A 19,335-nucleotide genomic window follows, 5' to 3' on the forward strand; every position below is an offset into this window, starting at 1 on the left:
TAGTAGGGAGTGTCCTTGGGGGTAGAAGATTGCTGCTTGCATGCAGAAAGAAAGGTTCCTGAATAAACTGCTTTGAGAAGAACTCCGTGGTGTCTCTCCTATCTGCAGGATGGAGACGGAGACGACACCGGTGCCATACAGGTATTGTAAGCATTTTGTGACTCTACGACCACCTCAGATTAAACCCGAAGGCTCTTGTTTAAAATTAAAAAAAAAAATCAAGTATAAATTACTAATATGAAAAAAATCATAGTCAGAATTGAGGTAATTCCTGTGAAGACATTTAGTTTTTCATTATTTTCTCCTTGAGGACTTCTCAATTGTCTTTCCAAAATGTGATGGCCACACAAATGGTTCCCAGCGGGTGTGATCTCTCTGTCCATGGGCCTTCCCAAAAGCTGCAGAGCCAATGTGTTGTTTTACAACACAAAATTCCAGACATTAAGTTTACCAATGAAGTCTCAGGAATCAGATGCTGAAGTCAAGTAAAGCTCCCAACTGTCCTTCCTAATTCACTGACCCCACAGAAAAAGAACATTCCTGTTCCCTCTGCACACTTTCTTAAAAATCCTTCAATTCAAAGACTTTCCATTGCATTAGTCATCTTCATTTCCTTTCAAGATATGCCTTGATCTCCTCTGGACCTAAGTGCACGTTTTACCTTTGCAATGAAGGTGTGTAGTAGGTGAGTCATATGGTAATAAAGTCCATGTTTGCAGTAAACAAACAACTTTTTCTTTAAATGTCTGTGCCATGGCAATGCTATACCACACACTAGTTTTTCACTAAATAATACATTCATAGAGATCACCGTGTGATCTAATATTTTGTAACATAACTTAGTAATGTTCTCTCTATTATAGAAATCAAGTTCTCTCATGTGTATTCTGGTCTTTTTTCTGTCCTGTCTGAGTACATCATCATGGGAATCCCAAGGAACATCAAACCTGGGCTTTTGAAACTGTTGCATGTGGCCAACCGGGAACCAAAACCACCCAGGAGACTACTGATACTTGACACACATCAATTCCCCTCCCTATTTTCATATAGTTTATGGGAAGAGGTCACCATTGCTGACCATGTCTCATTATCCAACGTGCTACTAAATAGAACAGTTGGGGTAAAGGAGGTCACCCACAAAGCACAAAACACCCATCTCAGATAAACATGTATGGTTTATTGAATCCAAACATCAATGAATTTCAGGACACAATTAAATGTCGAAACCTAAGGATAATAGATAGTGAAGAGAATTAAGATTTCTAGTTCATAGGTCCAGTAAACACCTTCAACAAATCATAGCAGAAAACTTCCATAAGGTAAAGAAAGAAAAGACCATAAAGTTACAACAAGCTTACAGAACATCAAATTAATTATACCAGAAAGAATTCCTCCATTCACACAATAATTAAAACACTAAATGCACAGATCAAAGAAAGAACATTAAAAGGGGTAAGGTATTGAAGAGCTAAATTTCAAAAAGTCAGTCACAAACAAATTGCTGACATGCATGAGAGAATTTGAGATAGGGTTCACCGACCCGGCTATCAGCCCCCAAGGACACTGGCCATCTGGAGCCACCCCCTCCCCTTCCTTCACTCCCTGAGGATGAGTCATCCCCCTGCTGAGTGAGATGAGTCACCCTACCCACATTGCTGAGATGCTAGATTACACGTATTCTTTGCTGATGTAACTCCGCACTAAAAGTAACTGTGTACCATTTGAATCAGCCAATCATGTGTAAAAGCGCGAAATCCCCTGGCTTTCCCTATATAAACCCCTGCCTTTAGAGGCTCGAGGTCGGCTCCGTGAGATACATGTCGGCCCGAGATCTTGTTAATAAAGCTATCTCTTGTTGTTACATCAAGATCGGCTATGCGTGTTTCCTGGGGCAAGCCATAAGGAGACTGGAGCGAGAGTCTCCCCAAATTTGGGGTTCTTTCAGTATAAACATCCAGTAACAAAAAAAATTCAGACGTATCTGAATTACACCAGACTTCTCAACAGAGACTCTAAAGGTCAGAAAATCTTGGGCAGATGTAATGCAGACCCAGGCTCCTATATCCAGCATAATCCTCAATCACCATAAATGGAGAAACCAAGATATTTCTTGTCAAAACAAATTTAATGAATATTTTTTTTTTTCCGGAGCGGAGGACCGAGCCCAGGGCCTTGAGATTGCCAGGTAAGCATTCTACCACTGAGCTCAATCCTGAACCCTACAAAACCAAATATAAACAATACTTTTCTCTAAGAAAGCACAAAAGAGGATAATAGGAGGAAAACTCCAAGACAATAAACTAAACTATACCCAAGAAAAACCAAGAAATTAATCATCTCTCAATAATTTCAAAAAAGAGAAGCACACAAACATAATTTCACCTACAACCAGAAAAAGAAGACAATGCAGCAATCATTGGCTTTAATATCTGACCAGATCCTCTTTCCCTAATCCCCAAGCTTCTAGGGGCCAAACTGCCAGCCAAAGTGTATGCAAGGATGCTCTATGGTTCAAGGTGAGGCCTATTGCCCCACCAAAGGCAGATCCTAGAGGTGTGAGGTGGGGATGGATATGTGTGGCTGCAGGAGCACTGTCACATAGGCAAAGCTGAGCAGAAACGGGATGTAAGGTTTGATGAGGGGAGTGTGGAAAGTAGGACAATATTTGAAATGTAAATAAATAAAATAACTAATTAATAAAAAATAGCCAAAAATAAAATAACAAGTAAACAGGTAAATGAAAATTAAACCAAACCAACCAAACAAACAAACAAAAACTCCTGTAGTGGATTGGCCTAATGCTGCTTGTGTTTTAATGCTAATTTGTAGAACTCAAGACTGGTTAACCCCAAATAACTGACCCTGCTCCCAGTTAACTGTGATTATAAAGAAGCCAACAGCCAACAGCTGCACAGCAGAGAGATGGGGGAGGGGAGCTTTGAGGGCTTTGCTAGAGAGGATCATGAGGAGGGAAGGAGGAGGAAGAAGCTGCCAGAGAATAAAGGAAGAACATGTGTGATGAAGAGGAGAGAGGAAGAGGACAGCAGCCATGGTTAAGGGAGAGGAGAGCCTGGTCCTGAGGGCTGTCCAAGGGGAACAAAAACAGTCAAGATGCTACACAGTCAGTAAGAGCAGCTCTCAGGCGAGCAGAGATCAGCAGAGACCCCAGACCAACAAGCTACGCAAGCATAACTCTATCCAAACTCCCTCTCAATATCCCGTGTCCTCCATGGGCCTGGCCTCAGCGTGTGTCCTGCGTCAGCACATGTGTCTGTCTCAGCTGACATCACTCTGCCCATCAGCCCGAGCCCAAGGAAACAGCGAGAAACCACACAGCCCACCAGAAGGGTTTTTGCTGTGGTTCTATGAAGTCCCAACAAATGCAGCTCAACTACAGAATGCAAGGCAGACCAATGCATGTGTGTCCTTAGTGCAGAACCCTTCATCACATGTCCTTTCACATGCGTGCGTTAGCAGAACATCCTTTTACCTGCATCTGCCTCAGTGAAACATTCCTTCACACATCTGCCTTAGCCTTTCACCTGTGTCCACTTCAGGGAACCACTCCTTCAGGTGTAGAATTTCTCTAGAATAGCAAACCGCATACAGAACATTCAGAACAAAACAAGGTGTGTGGTCAGCATGTCCTTGAGCCAAGTCCCTTCTCCTCGTCAGTGATAGCAGGCTTGTTACAGCAACAATATGAAATGGCTGGCAGGCATGGAACAAAATGGCAAAGGTATTCTGGGGGATGTCACACAGTACCAGCCAGCAGCTCAACTGAATTTTTAAGTTTTGATGTTACAAGTGAATATACTTGACCTTCAAACGCTGAGAGAGCCCATTATAATATGAACTATATAAACTAGGCCAAGACCACCTCTAGGGCAGAGGCCCTCAGCCTGGGGGTCGTGACCCACACAGGGTCTCCTATCAGATAGTTTACACTACAATAAAGATTCATTACAGTAGCAAATTTACAGTTGAGAAGTAGCGACAAAATAATTTGTAGTTGGGGTCACCACAGCTTGAGGAACTGTTCTAAAGGGTTGAGGCCATAGGAAGGTTGAGAAACACTGCTCTAGGAAATTATGTTTTCTTTCTCTTTCATATTTTTCAGACAGAATCTCAAACTGTAGCTGAGATTGGCTTGGCTTGGAACACGTGTGTAGTTCATGCTGGCATCAGACTTATGGCAATTCTCCTGCTTCAGCCTCCTACTCAGGAGCCTACCAGGGTGAGATCACAACCACGGGTAATGGGATTGCTGTTCTTGGTTGTCAACTTGAGTGTACCTGGAATTAACTAATGCCAAATGGCTTGATGCCCTGTGAGGGGGATTGATCTCTCTCTCTCTCTCTCTCTCTCTCTCCCCCTCTCTCTCTCTCTCCTTCCTTCTTTCTGTTTTCCTCTCTTCAACCCCCTCCTCTTGGTCCTCCTCCTCTTCTTTGGTTTTTTTGAGACAGGGTTTCCCTGTGTAGCTCTGGCTGTCCTGGAATTCATACTGTAGACCAGGCTGGCCTTGAACTCAGAGATCCACCTGACTCTACCTCCTGGATGCTGAGGCTAAAGGCATAAGCACCATTGGATTTTTTTTCTTAATTAAATTTTCTGAAGCAAGAAGACCTACTTGTAATCCAAATCTTGGAGATCAGAAGATAAATCTTGGGGCTGGGGATTTAGCTCAGTGGTAGAGGGCTTACGTAGGAAGCCCAAGGCCCTGGGTTCGGTCCCCAGCTCCAAAAAAAAGAAAAGAAAAAAAAAAAAAGAAGATAAATCTTTAATTCAGATCTTTTGAGATGGAAAGGCCCACCTCTTATCTGGACCACACCTTCTTTTTTCTTTTTATTTTTTTCATCTTTATTAACTTGAGTATTTCTTATTTACATTTCGATTGTTATTCCCCTTCCCGATTTCCAGGCCAACATCCCTCAACCCTTTCCCCTCCCCTTCTATTTGGGTGATCCCCTCCCCATCCTTCCCCGATAACCGCCCTCCCCCCAACAATCATGATCACTGGGGGTTCAGTCTTGGCAGGACCAAGGGTTTCCCTTTCCGCTGGTGTTCTTACTAGGCTATTCATTGCTACGTATGCAGTTGGAGTCCACCGTCAGTCCATGTATACTCTTTGGGTAGTGGCTTAGTCCCTGGAAGCTCTGGTTGGTTGGAATTCTTGTTCATATGGGGTCTCAACCCCCTTCAAGCTCTTCCAGTCCTTTCTCTGATTACATCAACGGGGGCCCAGTTCTCAGTTCAGTGGTTTAATGATGGCATTTGGCTACGTATTTGCTGTATTCTGGCTGTGTCTCTCAGGAGAGATCTACATCCAGTTCCTGTCGGCTTGCACTTCTTTGCTTCATCCATCTTACCTAATATCTGTATAGGTATGGGCCACATGTGGGGCAGGCTGTGAATGGATGTTCCTTCTGCCTCTGTTCTAAACTTTGCCTCCCTATTCCCTGCCAAGGGTATTCTTGTTCCCCTTTTAAAGAAGGAGTGAAGCATCTGCATTTTGGTCATCCTTCTTGATTTTCATGTGTTCTGTGCATCTAGGGTAATTCGAGCATTTGGGCTAATATCCACTTATCAATGAGTGCATACCATGTGAGTTTTTCTGTGATTGGGTTACCTCACACAGGATGATATTTTCCAGTTCCATCCATTTGCCTATGAATTTCATAAAGTCATTGTTTTTGATAGCTGATTAATATACATTGTGTAGACGTACCACATTTTCTGTATCCATTCCTCTCTTTAAGGGCATCTGGGTTCTTTCCAGCTTCTGGCTATTATAAATAAGGCTGCTATGAACATAGTGGAGCATGTGTCTTTGTTATATGTTGGGGCATCTTTTGGTTATATGCCCAAGAGAGGTATAGCTGGATCCTCAGGTAGTTCAATATCCAATTTTCTGAGGAATCTCCAGACTGATTTCCAGAATGGTTGTACCAGTCTGCAATCCCACCAACAATGGAGGAGTGTTCCTCTTTCTCTACATCCTCTCCAACATTTGCTGTCACCTGAGTTTTTGATCTTAGCCATTCTGACTGGTGTAAGGTGAAATCTAAGGGTTGTTTTGATTTGCATTTCCCTTGTGACTAAAGATGTTGAGCATTTCTTTTGGTGTTTCTCAGCCATTCGGCATTCCTCAGCTGTGAATTCTTTGTTTAGCTCTGAGCCACATTTTTTAAATAGGTTTATTTGTCTCCCTGCAGTCTAACTTCTTGAGTTCTTTGTATATTTTGGATATAAGCCCTCTATCTGTTGTAGGATTGGTAAAGATCTTTACCCAATCCGTTGGTTGTTGTTTGGACCACACCTTCTGCTGGCAGCTCATATCAAGGACATGGAAGAAGGAAGTTTGCTATATTAATTTGCCTACTTCTTCAGGATTCCCGCATGTACTGAAGAGCAGCTGAAATATCCAGCCTTATGGGGTCCAGGAGTTGCCCCATAAACCACACAAACTCTGACCTCACTTAGAGAGGGATGGTTTTTTGAATGCCCACCCTAAGACTGATCATCAGAGACGTAGCTGAGAATTTGTCAGGCTACGACCCTGGACATTTTTCTATGTCAGTTTATAAAGCTTAAATCTGTGAGCTCATAGGCAGGTGCTGGAAGGGCTGTCTGGTTGTCAGCCCTGACTCAAGCCATTTTAGACAACAAAGGTTCATACTGACTTTTTATCTGTTTAAAGATTTATTTATTTATATATAAGTACACTGTAGCTGTCTGCAGACACACCAGAAGAGGGCATCAGGTCTCATTACAGATGGTTGTGAGCCACCATGTGGTTGCTGGGATTTGAACTCAGGACCTCTGGAAGAGAAGTCAGTGCTCTTAACCATGGAGTCATGTCTGCAGCCCTCATATGGACCTTTAATTTTATTGGTCCTACATGAAGCTTATAATTATGAAATTTAAGATTAAGAATATTAATAAAAATGATGCTTATGCCAATATTACTCTGGGACTGGTATGCCAACTCCATTCAGGCTGTGTAAGGTCATCTCTTTTCCTTTTTAATTTTATAATTTGTCATTTCAGGGTATGGTGAACTCTTTCAACAAATGCTTGTCCTTGTGGATGGTATTCTATACCAGTAATATGTACAATATGATATCATTGACAAAATGGTTTTTATTTTTGCTCTGATTGGTATTTTATTTCTCCTTTACAAATTCCACATAATAGAAAAAGGCTTTTTGATAACATTGTTAACTTTGCTGGAAATGATCATATAATCATTTGAAACAGCACAAATGTGCACATACAGGACTGAGGTTTCTGCAGCCTGTAAACACCTCTGTGGGTTTAACAAGGAAAAAAAGCAATTAACTGACAATTCAACTGTAACTCTTAGAAAAACACCGGTTTCCTTACCAAGCACGAGTGTCCTGTACAGGGACCTATCATCCCAGATGGCAATGAGTTCAAGCCTAGGGCAGCCAGGAGCAGCTCCCCACACCAGCTCAGAAGACCCTCCCCACCTAGCACTTCTTCCAAGTGCTCCTTAACCTCATCACAGGTGACAGCAGTCGCCCCAAGAGAGGACAGAGCAGCAGACACAGTGGTGGTGGTTCCCGAGTGTTGTGTGCGGCATTTCATATCCAGCGTCTCAGGAACGTGTCCATGCAAGCATGCGTACCATTCTTTAGACTGCTCCCCTCATTTCTTGAGTGAGGGGACCAGGCCTTCCTAATTCACTTTAGGTGCCTGGAATAACAAAGTATTTCACCAGAAGGGGTGTAAGCAGTGCTATCTGATAAGAATACGAAGAAGGAAAAAGCAGATATCTTAAAGAAAACGTGTGTTCTACTCACACTAAAATATCAGACCAATGCACAATATACTGCAAAACTGTGACACAATACGGCCAAACACAATGTTCAAATATTGAACTGTTCAAGCATGTGAAGATCATCTTCTGAAAGACAAACTGGGTTCTTATTTTGTAGCTACCTTTGTGTAACTTCAACTGCTGTCCCTCAACAAGGTCTGACACTGTCTTGGTACTTGTTAGGAAGTTAGATGAGACAATTTAAGCTCAACAGTCAACTCCCGGGATCTCCCAGCGCTCATTTTCAGCATTCGTCCGAGGACTGGGCATCATCTTCATCCCTCACTTCTCGGTATCTCCCTGAAGACTCCCCTTCTGGATTGTAGCTCTGCATTGTAATATTCAGTCTCTCAGCTAGTTTCTGTGCTGCGAGCTTTGCCCGCATCTTCTCATAATTCTGCTTCTGCTCTTTCTGCAGAGCCAGCGACTCTTCTATGGAGAGCCACTGTGCAGGCAGGGGGTGGAGCAGAAGAAGGCGAGCTGCTGTGACATCATCAAGATGCTGCCTAGCCCTGCGTCTCTGCTCTTCTGAGGAAGCAGGAGACTGAGCCCTCTGACAATGACTTGTTGAGTCACTCTGTTGTGTGGGTAACACATTGGTCTTAAACTTATGAGGAGGGGGCACTGGGTTTCTAGCTCGCATTTCTAGCACTGTCATGTAATGAGGCTTCTTAGGAGTCTCACTCTGCACTTCTGGAAAGTTCTCAGTGCTGGTGTTTTCTTCTGAGGGTTCAGTCTGGTCTGCAGTTGTGATCTTTTGCAATTTAGTGATAAATAGACTGTCGACGCTGCTGGAAACCTCTTCCGCTTGACTTGAATGCTGGGGGAGATGTTCATTAACTTAAGATGGGGGAGCCTGGGCTGTGATGCGGACAGACAATCTGGTAGTCACTGTGCAGCCAGTCTCCAAAGTCTCATCATTGCCTTTGTGAGTGAGCTGTGTAGGTCCCTGAGTTTCTGAGGTTGTTTTAGATGATTCAATGTCTACTGACGAACATTCAGGAACTAATGATGAAGTATCAAGCATCAGGTCAGAATTCTGGGCCTTGTCTATGTCGGTATCAACTCTTGTGGATGCTTTATGCCTTAGCTTACAGTCAACACTAACAGGATGAAGTAGTTCAGTTCTCCCTCTGACCTCTTCACTTTCTGAAATGGCAGCTCTCAGTTTGGCAGTGGTGTCTGAGATCTTTTTACCAGCATCAGATCCAGCCGTCTCCAGGCAGGTGTCAGCCAGTCCCTCAAGGGCACTAAGAGCATTAACCATGAAAAATAGAACAAGATCTCTGCCTCTTGCCTGCCTGACAGCCAAGCATGTGTATGCCCTGGCTATGCTCACGCTGGGACCCCTGCTAGATATTAAGATATAGATACCTGATAGTTGATTAGGACCCTGTTCGAAAAGGAAGACACCGGATATTTCCCTCTGGCATCCATATGTCATGCGTGGTTGTACATGCTGGTAGAATCTCTCTCTCTCTCTCTCTCTCTCTCTCTCTCTCTCTCTCTCACACACACACACACACACACACACACACACATTCAAAGTTTTGAAGCACAGCAGAAGAATCTCTGGGACTCTAAGCCTGACCAGCCTCATCTGTGAGCCACAGCTTCTGTGTGAGAGCTCCTTTGTGTGAGAGGCATAGGGTGACTGAGGAAGGTTGCTGGTGTCCATCCCTGGCCTGCAAGTGCATGTATACAGAGACATGGACACATGCACATGCTGAGTACCCCTCATCCAATCCTGAAATCTGAAAACACTGAATTTCAAATCCAGGCATTCTCCTAACCTACACCTTCCCTCAGGAATTGGAGATGAGGCCTTGCAAGAATCCTCAACCAGTGAGACTGGCCCAGACCTTCTGAGATCTATTCTGACCCAGGAGGAAACAGCACGTGTTATCAGGACAACACAGAAACTCAAAACTCCAGCCTGATGCAGGGACCGCCTGCTGGGTTAGGAGAAGACTCAGCATCAGGTTCCTGAATGAAAACATCACCTCCGAACACACGGGGTGGCTGTGGCTATGCCTTCAAGGCATCTTCAGCAGCAGCTTAAATGGACTAGGGATGACTAAGGGAATCTGCCTGCAGGATGATGTGAGAATCCTTTTGCTAAGGCTTGGTCGCTAGATGTTGCCACACAAACCCTTGAACTCTTCTTGGAGTACAGTCCAGGCAGTGGCTGAACACAAAACATTCTGATTATGAACTGAGTTTAACAGATAATCCGGAACCTGAAGGCCACAGGCCCAAAGGTCTGCACTGCAGGGGTGAGGCATCACTGCAGGGATGACCACACACTGCAGGGGTGAGGCGTCACTGCGGGGATGACCACACACTGCAGGGGTGAGGTGTCACTGCGGAGATGACCACACACTGCAGGGGTGAGGTGTCACTGCAGGGATGACCACACACTGCAGGGGTGAGATGTCACCGCAGGGATGACCACACAGTGCAGGGGTGAGGTGTTACTCAGGGGATGACCACACACTGCAGGGGTGAGGCGTCACTGCGGGGATGACCACACACTGCAGTGGTGAGGCGTCACCGCCGGGATGACCACACACTGCAGTGGTGAGGTGTCACTGCAGGGATGACCAGGAAGCTGACTGAGCTCCTCAGGGCTCTCCCTGTCCTGAATGTGCTTCCCTACTAGGTGAGCACTGCAGCTTTCAGGGTGCTGGAGGCCTGTGTGGGCAGCAGTAGAAACTGCTATCCTTGTTATTCACAGCTGAAACTATCACACAGGGCATTCCAGAAGTGAACACCACTAAAGTGGAGCCTTTCACAGCATTCTGGGTAGGATGGCAGAAAGCCCCATGACAATTTCGCCTGTGATCCATACCAAATGTCTGCTGTCAGTGCTTGTCTCTTAGGAGCCACCTGGATGATCCAGGGGATGGTCCTGAAGAAAAGGCTTGGCAAAATTGAGGTCTCCAAAGCCAGAGGAGCAGTGAGGAGGTGCAGGGGCCGTAGACCATGGAGACTGATATATGCTGATGTTAGATACCCAGACTCATCCCTGTGTCCAAGTCTGGATGTCACAGAGGCACCTGGCAAAGGTCCCAACAGTGTCCTTCAGGATTCAGCTGTCTCCCTACTTGCCCTCCACCTAACCCACTTCTTGTGGCTCTGGGAGTCAAGGACTTCATCACCTTTTTCGTTTTCTTGTCATATTGCAGGTACTGTAACTCGACCACTCTTCCTCCTGCAGGAGACACATCATTTGTCACAGAACAGGACTGCTGCACCAGGAAGACCCATAGCATAACCAGGACGCTACAATGAAAACATGACTGGCCCTTCATGCTGAATGACAGGAAAAGCACCCGGCCTTCTCTTTGTTGCAGACTGGATTCCTCAGCCTTCCTGTTATGAACAGGGCACTAGTACCCTTCACAGGATACTTAGTGTTTATAAGACATTTATAGAATTCATCTTGTATATAGGCCATTGGGCTAGGAGCCAGCATCAAGGCATCAAGTAGGAGGAAATACAGAAACATTCTAGGAAGGGAAAGCCAGGGGCCAGTGGGATGGCTCAGTGATTGAGGACCAGAGTTCAGATCCCAGCACATGGATGTTCACAGTCATCTGCAGAATCAGATCTAGGGGGTCCCATGGCCTCCCCAGCTCCCAAGCAGCTACATGTGTGCGTCTTAGACACTTCTCACTCACCGTGAAACAACCTAAGCCACAAAACATCCCACACCTTCTTGGATGGGCCCATCCCTGGGGGAGTCTTGTGTGTTCTGGGCTTCAACTCTAGGAAGGCTTGGCCTTGTTTTATAGGATGTCTTATTACTTGTATCAGCAGAGAGAGAGAAAAAAGATCCAGTCCTGGAACCCTAGAGGACACTGCCAAAATGTCACTGCTGTGCTGGCATAGGCTTAGAGATATCTCCATGATCCATCCGAGTCACCTAGAGCTCAGGGAATGATGGAAAAGTCCATGTGAGTTCGCCCAGCGCTTGCAACCATGACAAAGCTTGGAAAACACAGGGCACATGTGGTATTTGATCCTGGGTCAGTTCAAACCTCTTGAGCCTGCAGCTAAGACAAACAGCTACACTGGCCTGAGTGCACAGGCCAGATCTCAGAACCTGTTTGCCAACCATGGAACACTCTGGATTCCTCCTCTCAGCTGGACCTTGATCTGCTACACCTCATCCACCCAAGCTTCTCAAGAAATGAAGCTACCAGGTTAATGCAACAACTAACTGAAGGCAACAAGAGCCTTCAGCCGCCCTGTGGCAGTAAGGTCAGTCCATAGGTCTCCTGTCCCTGCACCCTCAGTACCTGTGAGAGCCATGGCCACCTATTCCCTTCCGAGGTGAGGACAATTATACCCACAACCTTGCTTTCAACAAATCCTGCCTTGGCCATTGGTGGGACCCTCATGAGTCTCAATCTGATGCAGGCCTCCTCAGACACTTTGGCTTCCTTTCTGGCTGCTGGAGCTTGGGCCCTCTGGCTTGGCCTAATGTAGGATCAGCAACATCCAACTCTGTCAAGCCTCAGCCATCCCACATTGGGTGCCCTGCTTCACTCCTAGGTGCATTCTTTTCCCACATCTCTCCAGTCTCTCCCTCATCCCTAATTCCCCTTGCCTCTCAGGCCCAGCCCTTCAGTCTCTGATGGAGACTGTCCTGGAGGGACAGGAGCCCCTCCCCTGCTGGGCTCTGACAACTCCCCCTTGGGCTGACTCATCTCTACAGGCACAGCCTGCTGCTCCCCTGCCCCTGCAACCCACTTCCTAGCTCTGCTTCACACAAACACTCTGAGATCTCTACACTGGCTTCCCATTCTATTTTGCTCCCTCTCTGTCCTCCAGAAGTTCTGCTGCTCTCTCTCACCACAGCAGGACCCACCAAGACACTGCTCCTGACCCCAGCAGCCACCAGCAGCCCAGGTCATGGGGCTACTAACAGCTTTGGCCCAGGACTCAGGGCTCTTTCCTTCTTCAGTATCCAGTCCAGGCTGAGACCATCTGGCCTGCTGCTGGGTCCTTGAAACCCTCAGTCTCACAGCCTCTGGGCACTCTGAGCCCTAGTCCTTATGGCTAACAAGTAGCTGCCCAGTCAAGCAACATGGGCCTCACTGGCTTCCTGGTGTGCCATGATGCTTTCCATGCATGGCTGGGGATGACTGCATGCTAGGATTATGTCTGGAACTAGACCTGCAGGTAACACCTGATGGGTTGGCCAGGCTGTCCTCCTACTCCTGTTCTCAGGAGATTCTCCTGACTAAGCCTCCCAAGTGCTGGGATGACAAGTATGTGCCACCATGCCAGCTAGGGGTCTTCAGGTGTGATGAAAGACTGGGATCTGTGGTCCTGGTTACTTCCAACAGTGGGGACGCCAGTGTTCTGAGCATTCTGTCATCTAGGACTTATATTCCATAACACTGTGAGACTTCTGCACTGGTTACCTGTTCTCTTTGAAACCTGTCTTCAGGTATCTGACAGTGGGAGTCTCCATGAAGTTTTTGTCACCCTGAGGATGTGGCTATATTAATAAGCTCAGGCAGCATGCAAACACAGCAGAGGTTACAAACAAGACTACCAGGCTGGGGTCACTAAGTGATAGAGTGCTCCTTTGGCATGGTGAGGGCCCAAGTTCTCTTGCAACCAACATCTGCTGGGGATGTAGCACAGTGATTAGGCACTTGCCTAGCGTATGTGATGTCCTGGGCTCCATCCCTAGGACTAAACCCTCATCCCCACCCTGAACTCACCAGGTCCAGGCATCACTGTCATTCCTGAGGGCTTGAGTTTGATCCTCAGGCCCTCTCTGATACAAAAAGAGAAAAAGCTCCCTTGATTTGTGTTTGACCCCCACATGTGTCATGCCCGCCCCACTTTGAGTGTACAATTAAGGAAAGCATGAGGAAGTGGTTGAGAGGCACTCACTGCCCTTGCAGGAGACCCCAGTTTGCTTCTCAGCACAAACTGCATGTGACTCAGCAGGTCTCAGGGTGGAACTGGATATGTGACCCTGTGCTATAGCACTGTCCAGAGTGGGGACTGCAGCTTCTGAAGAGGAATGCAGGCCTGGCCTCCAGACCTCCACCTTCAAGTCCTGTCTTGAGAGCCTGATGCCCTGGCCAAAGAAACTCCATCTCTCCAGAGGAGCACTGCACTCAAATGACACCTCAGTGATGAAAACTATCTGTCCCCAAAGGCATGCCACTGAGCAGAGATAGCCTCAGTCATGCACCTCTGCCCATCCCCAGTTCCTCATGTCAATAACTCAACCTTTCATGAAGTAGATGGCAATGCTTGAGGTAGGATGATCAGTAGTTTACTGGCCAGTCTGGGCTCTATGAGATGCTCTCCCTGAAATCAGAGCCAGCAAGAAATTCAGCATGAAAGCTCTTTGTAAAGAAGCTCAATGACCCAGTTCAGAGCCTGGGACCCCGCACGGTAGGATAAAGTGACTCCCATGGCTTTTCCTCCACCTTCAACACTCATGCTTTGGAATGCACACCCCTACAATGAGATCAATACACATGGAATAAAAAATTAAACAGAAAAATTAATGAAGACAATGCATACAATGTTTTAAAGGATCCCGGGAACCCTCACTTAGCACTTTCCTTTCCTTTGTCTTGGGAACAGCACCTGCATCAGAGACTGGAGACTTCCTGCAAGAGAGAGAGGAGAGATGCACTGTTCATTCAGCTGGAGAGCTGTGCAAAGACCAGAGCCACCTGCCTTTTTCTGACAGTGGGAGCTGGGCCCAAGTGTGGGCTGTTCCTACTAGAGGAACCACAGGAAGAGGACCACCTTCCTCAAACCTTCCTGGAAGTCAGAGAACTGGCTATGGACGTCCCTCAATCCTCAGAGGACTCTCTTTCAGCGATGGCTCAGAGCCTGTTAGGACAAAGAGGGACCAGAGCTTCCCCCCAAAGCAAGATCCCTGTCTTATCTGACAGGTATGAGGGCTTAGGGATGGGACAGAGGATGTGACAAGGTTACATGTAGCACAGGACTAGGTTAGTAAGGCAATCAAAGAGTAAAGAATCCTGGAACATTCCTCATCTGTTCTTTTTGCTCTGTTCGTAGGGATGAGGGGCAGTGTGGGGTAGAGGACTAGGACACAGCACAGCCTTCTCTGCACATGGTGAGCTTTCTAGGCTGCCTGGTCACTGTGACCAGCAACTTTTCAACTGTGCCATTCTACTACCATGGCTGACACAACTGGTGGACCATGTAGCAATAGGACTTTACTGACTTAGCGACATTTGGAATCACACAATGATCATGTGTCACAGAAGAGTTTTTTTTTTTAAGAAAAGGATTTTAAAAAACTATTTATTTTGTCCATCTGAGTACGGTGTCCCTGTTTTCAGACACAACAGTAGAGGGTAGTATATGAGAGTAGAAATGGTTAAGAGACACAATGCGTGGTTGCTGGGGATTGAACTCAGATCCTCTGGAAGAGCAGTCAGTGGTATTAACCACTGAGCCATCCCTCCAGCCCCAGTATATTGTATTTTCAATGTTGTTTGTTTTTATTTCCTTTTTCATGTATGTCTGTATGGCGTTTCTGTGAGTACAGGTGTGTGTGTGTGTGCCTGTGTAAAGGTCAGGGACAACCTGAGCAAAGGTCCTCACCTACCTCTCATCCATGGCTGTGATTGCTAGGCTAGCCCTTCCCCCTAATCCTAGAGACTGTCCACTTTAGGCTCCTATTTCCCAGTAGGAAGGGCGGGATGACAGACACTACTGCATCCAGGTTTATGTGTCTTCTAGGGACCTAAACTGTTGCTGGGCTTGTTCAGCATGAAAATAAATCCCATTTCACAGCCCTAGCTGGGCCAGGCAGCGCACAGGTCTTTGCTGCTCTTGCAGAAGACTTGGGTTCAGTCTCCAGCACCAGGGTCAGGTGGCTCACAACCACCTGAGACTCCAGGTCCAGGGACTTCCAACCTCTTTCTGGATAAAGCTACATGGCAAAAGCAGGGTTGGGAGCTGGAGGCTTCTGGTGTTGGCTTCTCCCTGCAGCAGGGGGCAAATCATGGGCATGTGAAACATTGAACCCTGTAATTCTACAAAATGCAGAAGCTCCTGATGTCCCTCATGGTGCCCTAGAGCCTGTCCACCACTCACGGAGGCTTCATGAACATGGCCTTTTCCTGACATGTGTGCACTGTGCATCCTCACTCTCTACCCCCTGCTTTATGGGGTTGGAAGTCTCAGGTGTAGGAGGCGCCTACCATAGGCCTCTTCTCAGCATTTCAGCATTTTACCCACTTGACTATCACCAAGCATCCTCTGCTCTACACAGTTACCTCAGCCTGTGACCCTCATCCTCCAGACTCTCGTGAAGCAAACACCCATGGGTGTGCAGCTCTCATAGTTAGCCAAGCTAAAGGGGAAGGCAGCAAATCCTTCATGAACTCTACAGCTCCTGAGGCCTAGGAAAGTGTCTATACCGGGGCTAAACTCATGCTGCCCTGTAAGACTACATTTTTCCTTTAAACAGAAGGATGTGTGGTGGTGGTGGCACAGGCCTTTGATCCTAACACTTGGGAGGCAGAGGCAGACAGATTTCTGAATTCTAGGCCAGCTTCCTCTACAGAACTAATTCCAGGTCAGCTACACAAAAAACAACACTGTCTCCAAGAGTAAAACAAAAAGAGAAAGAAAGAAAGAAAGAAAGAAAGAAAGAAAGAAAGAAAGAAAGAAAGGAGTGAAAGAAAGAAAGAAAGGAGTGAAAGAAAGAAAGGAGTGAAAGAAAGAAAGGAGTGAAAGAAAGAAAGGAAGGAAGGAAGAAAGAAAGAAAGAAAGAAAGAAAGAAAGAAAGGAAGGAAGAAAGAAGTGAAAGAAAGAAAGGAAGGAAGGAAGGATTCATATTTTGTATACAATGAGATGCCTGCCTGTCTATACCTGAACCACCATGTTAACTATAACTCTTGTCACATCTGTATTAATTCAAATACTGAAGGCCAAATGGTTAAATCTTTTTTTTTTTTTTTTTTGGTTCTTTTTTTCGGAGCTGGGGATCGAACCCAGGGCCTTGCGCCAAATGGTTAAATCTTAATGACTATACAATTGGGGGGTGGTGCTGAAGAGATGGTTGGTTTAGTGGCTAAGAGCAGAAGACCAAGGTTCAGTTCCCAGTGTCCACATGGTGGCTGCTATTAACCTGTAATTGCAATTCTAGGGAATCAGTCTGGACTTCACGGGCACCACACATACCACATGGTGCACAAGCATTTATTAGGTGAAACACTCGGGCCCATAAAAATAAGTAAATAAAATATATGGTTAACAGACACTGTGATTCAGGAAGTTCTTAGTGACTTTGGTTATCATTTCTCTCTCCCAGAGACCTGTCTTCCTCATGCTCAGCCTCCCTGGCTTCTAGGACATTTCCTAGCTCTGTGGAGCATGAAGTACTCAACACCATAAGCCAAGCATTGCAAAGCCATCTGCACCTTCACTGCTACACCTTCTCCATGGCTGTGTCTAAAGGGAGAGACTTGGAATCTCACAGATGCAAGGCCAAACCTGTTGGGCTATGTGAGCCCAGCCACCCAATAGTCAGATCTACTCCTGTCCTTGGCTATGGCATGAGGCTCTTAAGACAAATTAATCTGAAGGATCTCAACAGCTATGCTGTTAGACCTCTCATTGCTCTGCCCGACCTACAAGCTCCTTTACTGGCTCAAATTCACACCCGAACTCCTCTCCTGCCTCAGCCACCATCAGCTCTTCTACTCCTCTCCAGCTGTGCTCTGAATAATCCACACTAAGGTGGACGTTAACCTCTTGTGGACCTCCAGACATATGCTTGTGATTACTCTTCATTGGCTGTTTTGTATAGGTAGGCGGGTTCTTCTAGTCTCATGCAGAAAACTGCTCACACATTTTGGATCTTACAACACCCTCTTGATTGAGAATCCTGACTAATGACTGACTGAGCCTTCCATGCCTGAAGTCACCCTCTGTCTCCCAGTCCAAGATGAGAATCCCCACCCTAACCCCATGGTGTCCAGTTTCATCTCAGAAGCTAGACTCTGCACTGCCCATTACCTTTTGGTTCTCTGCCTCTAATTCTGTTAAATAGTTCCTCTCTTCTTTAAAACAAATTCATTTTGTTGTTTATTTTTTGAGACAGGGTTTCTCTGTTTGGCCCTGGCTATTCTGACATGCTCTCTGTAGATCAGACTTGTCAGGAAGCCAGATATCTGCCTGCCTCGGCCTCTTAAGCACTGGGATTACTGGATTGTGCCAGCATGTTTAATTAAAAATTAATTAGTGGCAGTGCATGTTGGCACATGCCTTTAATTCCGTCCGTTTGGAGGTAGAGGCATTGTGAGTTCCAGGACAGCCAGGGCTATAAATTAACACCTTGTCTCAAAGAAAACAAGCCAAAAGTGAAACAAAAATGTTGCAATATGGTCTTAGGTATGTAACTGAGTCTGTTCTTGAACTCTGAATCCTCCCACTTTCACTCAGGTGCTAATCAGCAGGCTTCTGTCTTGACTTTCACTGAGCACTCAGGGCTGCCAGGACAGTTACCTCTCCCAGTGTAACTCCTGACTCTCTCATCAGCATCATCACAAAACTCCTGCTAAGAATTAAGGAAACCTGAATTCTAAGGAACAGTCGGAGCTCCAGTATTTCCAAAGCTCACTCTAATACAGATGGATCCTATGCTGCAGTAAAATGGTCACAGCTGGAGGTCTTAATTCCAGGACTTGGGACAGAGGGGTTGGTGGATCTTGAACTCAAGGTTATTTTTATGTTACATTGTTGCTCAAAGCAAGTTGGGCTGCTACAAGATACCCTGTCTCAAAACTATACCAAACACACCTAAAATGAAACAGAGGAGTTTGAGTGGGCACAGATGGGAAAGCTCGGCACTTTATGGCTAAGCCACCTGCTGCCAGCACCAAAGTCCATGCACAGCCCCGATTCTGAGCTGTGTCTGGGACCCCACTTAGGAGCACGCACTAAAGTAGCTCAGATCCAGGGCTTTTGGTCTAAGAGGAATTCAGGCAGTCACTCTTTGGATGCCAGTTCTCCAGCTCAACTGCCTGTCAGCCCAGGATCTGGTCTTAGTCATGGCTTGGCATCCCTAAATTCCTCCCAGCTGTGCTCTGAACTCACCCTGTGCCCCGTTCTGATGAATCTGCCATTCTCAATGGGAGTAGCCTGAAGAAGTCCCTCACACCTGAAGCACCACTCTGAGTGCACTAAATACTGCAGGGGAGGGGTGTGGCCAGCAGAGCACCCACCCCTTTCAGCTGTAGAACATTTAGCTCTAGAGTGAGCACTGCTGTGCATTGTGGAACTTAAGCAGTATCCCAGGATTGGCCTGGGAAGAGCCGTTGACACTCACACTTTCTGGGGTGACATGGTCTCCTGAGGATAGAGTCAGGTCAGGAGCAGCAACTGATGCTCACGAGAGACAAACTTTCTTCACCACCTGCCCATGCTGCCATCTGGGCTTTTTGGGTGACATGAGTGCTGAG

The 19,335-nt window shown here is 46.3% G+C and overlaps 1 pseudogene across 1 annotated transcript; it reads right to left on the reverse strand.

Moving 5' to 3' along the window:
- Window positions 1–7,157: 7,157 nt before the first annotated feature.
- On the reverse strand, window positions 7,158–8,909 carry LOC147999024 (DNA-directed RNA polymerase II subunit GRINL1A pseudogene; annotated as a pseudogene). The gene has a single exon (XR_015643790.1). The product of XR_015643790.1 is annotated as a DNA-directed RNA polymerase II subunit GRINL1A pseudogene (transcript).
- Window positions 8,910–19,335: the final 10,426 nt, after the last annotated feature.

The sequence above is a fragment of the Rattus norvegicus genome, chromosome 19, assembly GCF_021556685.1.
Source record: "Rattus norvegicus strain SHRSP/BbbUtx chromosome 19, alternate assembly SHRSP_T2T, whole genome shotgun sequence".
NCBI lineage: Eukaryota > Metazoa > Chordata > Mammalia > Rodentia > Muridae > Rattus > Rattus norvegicus.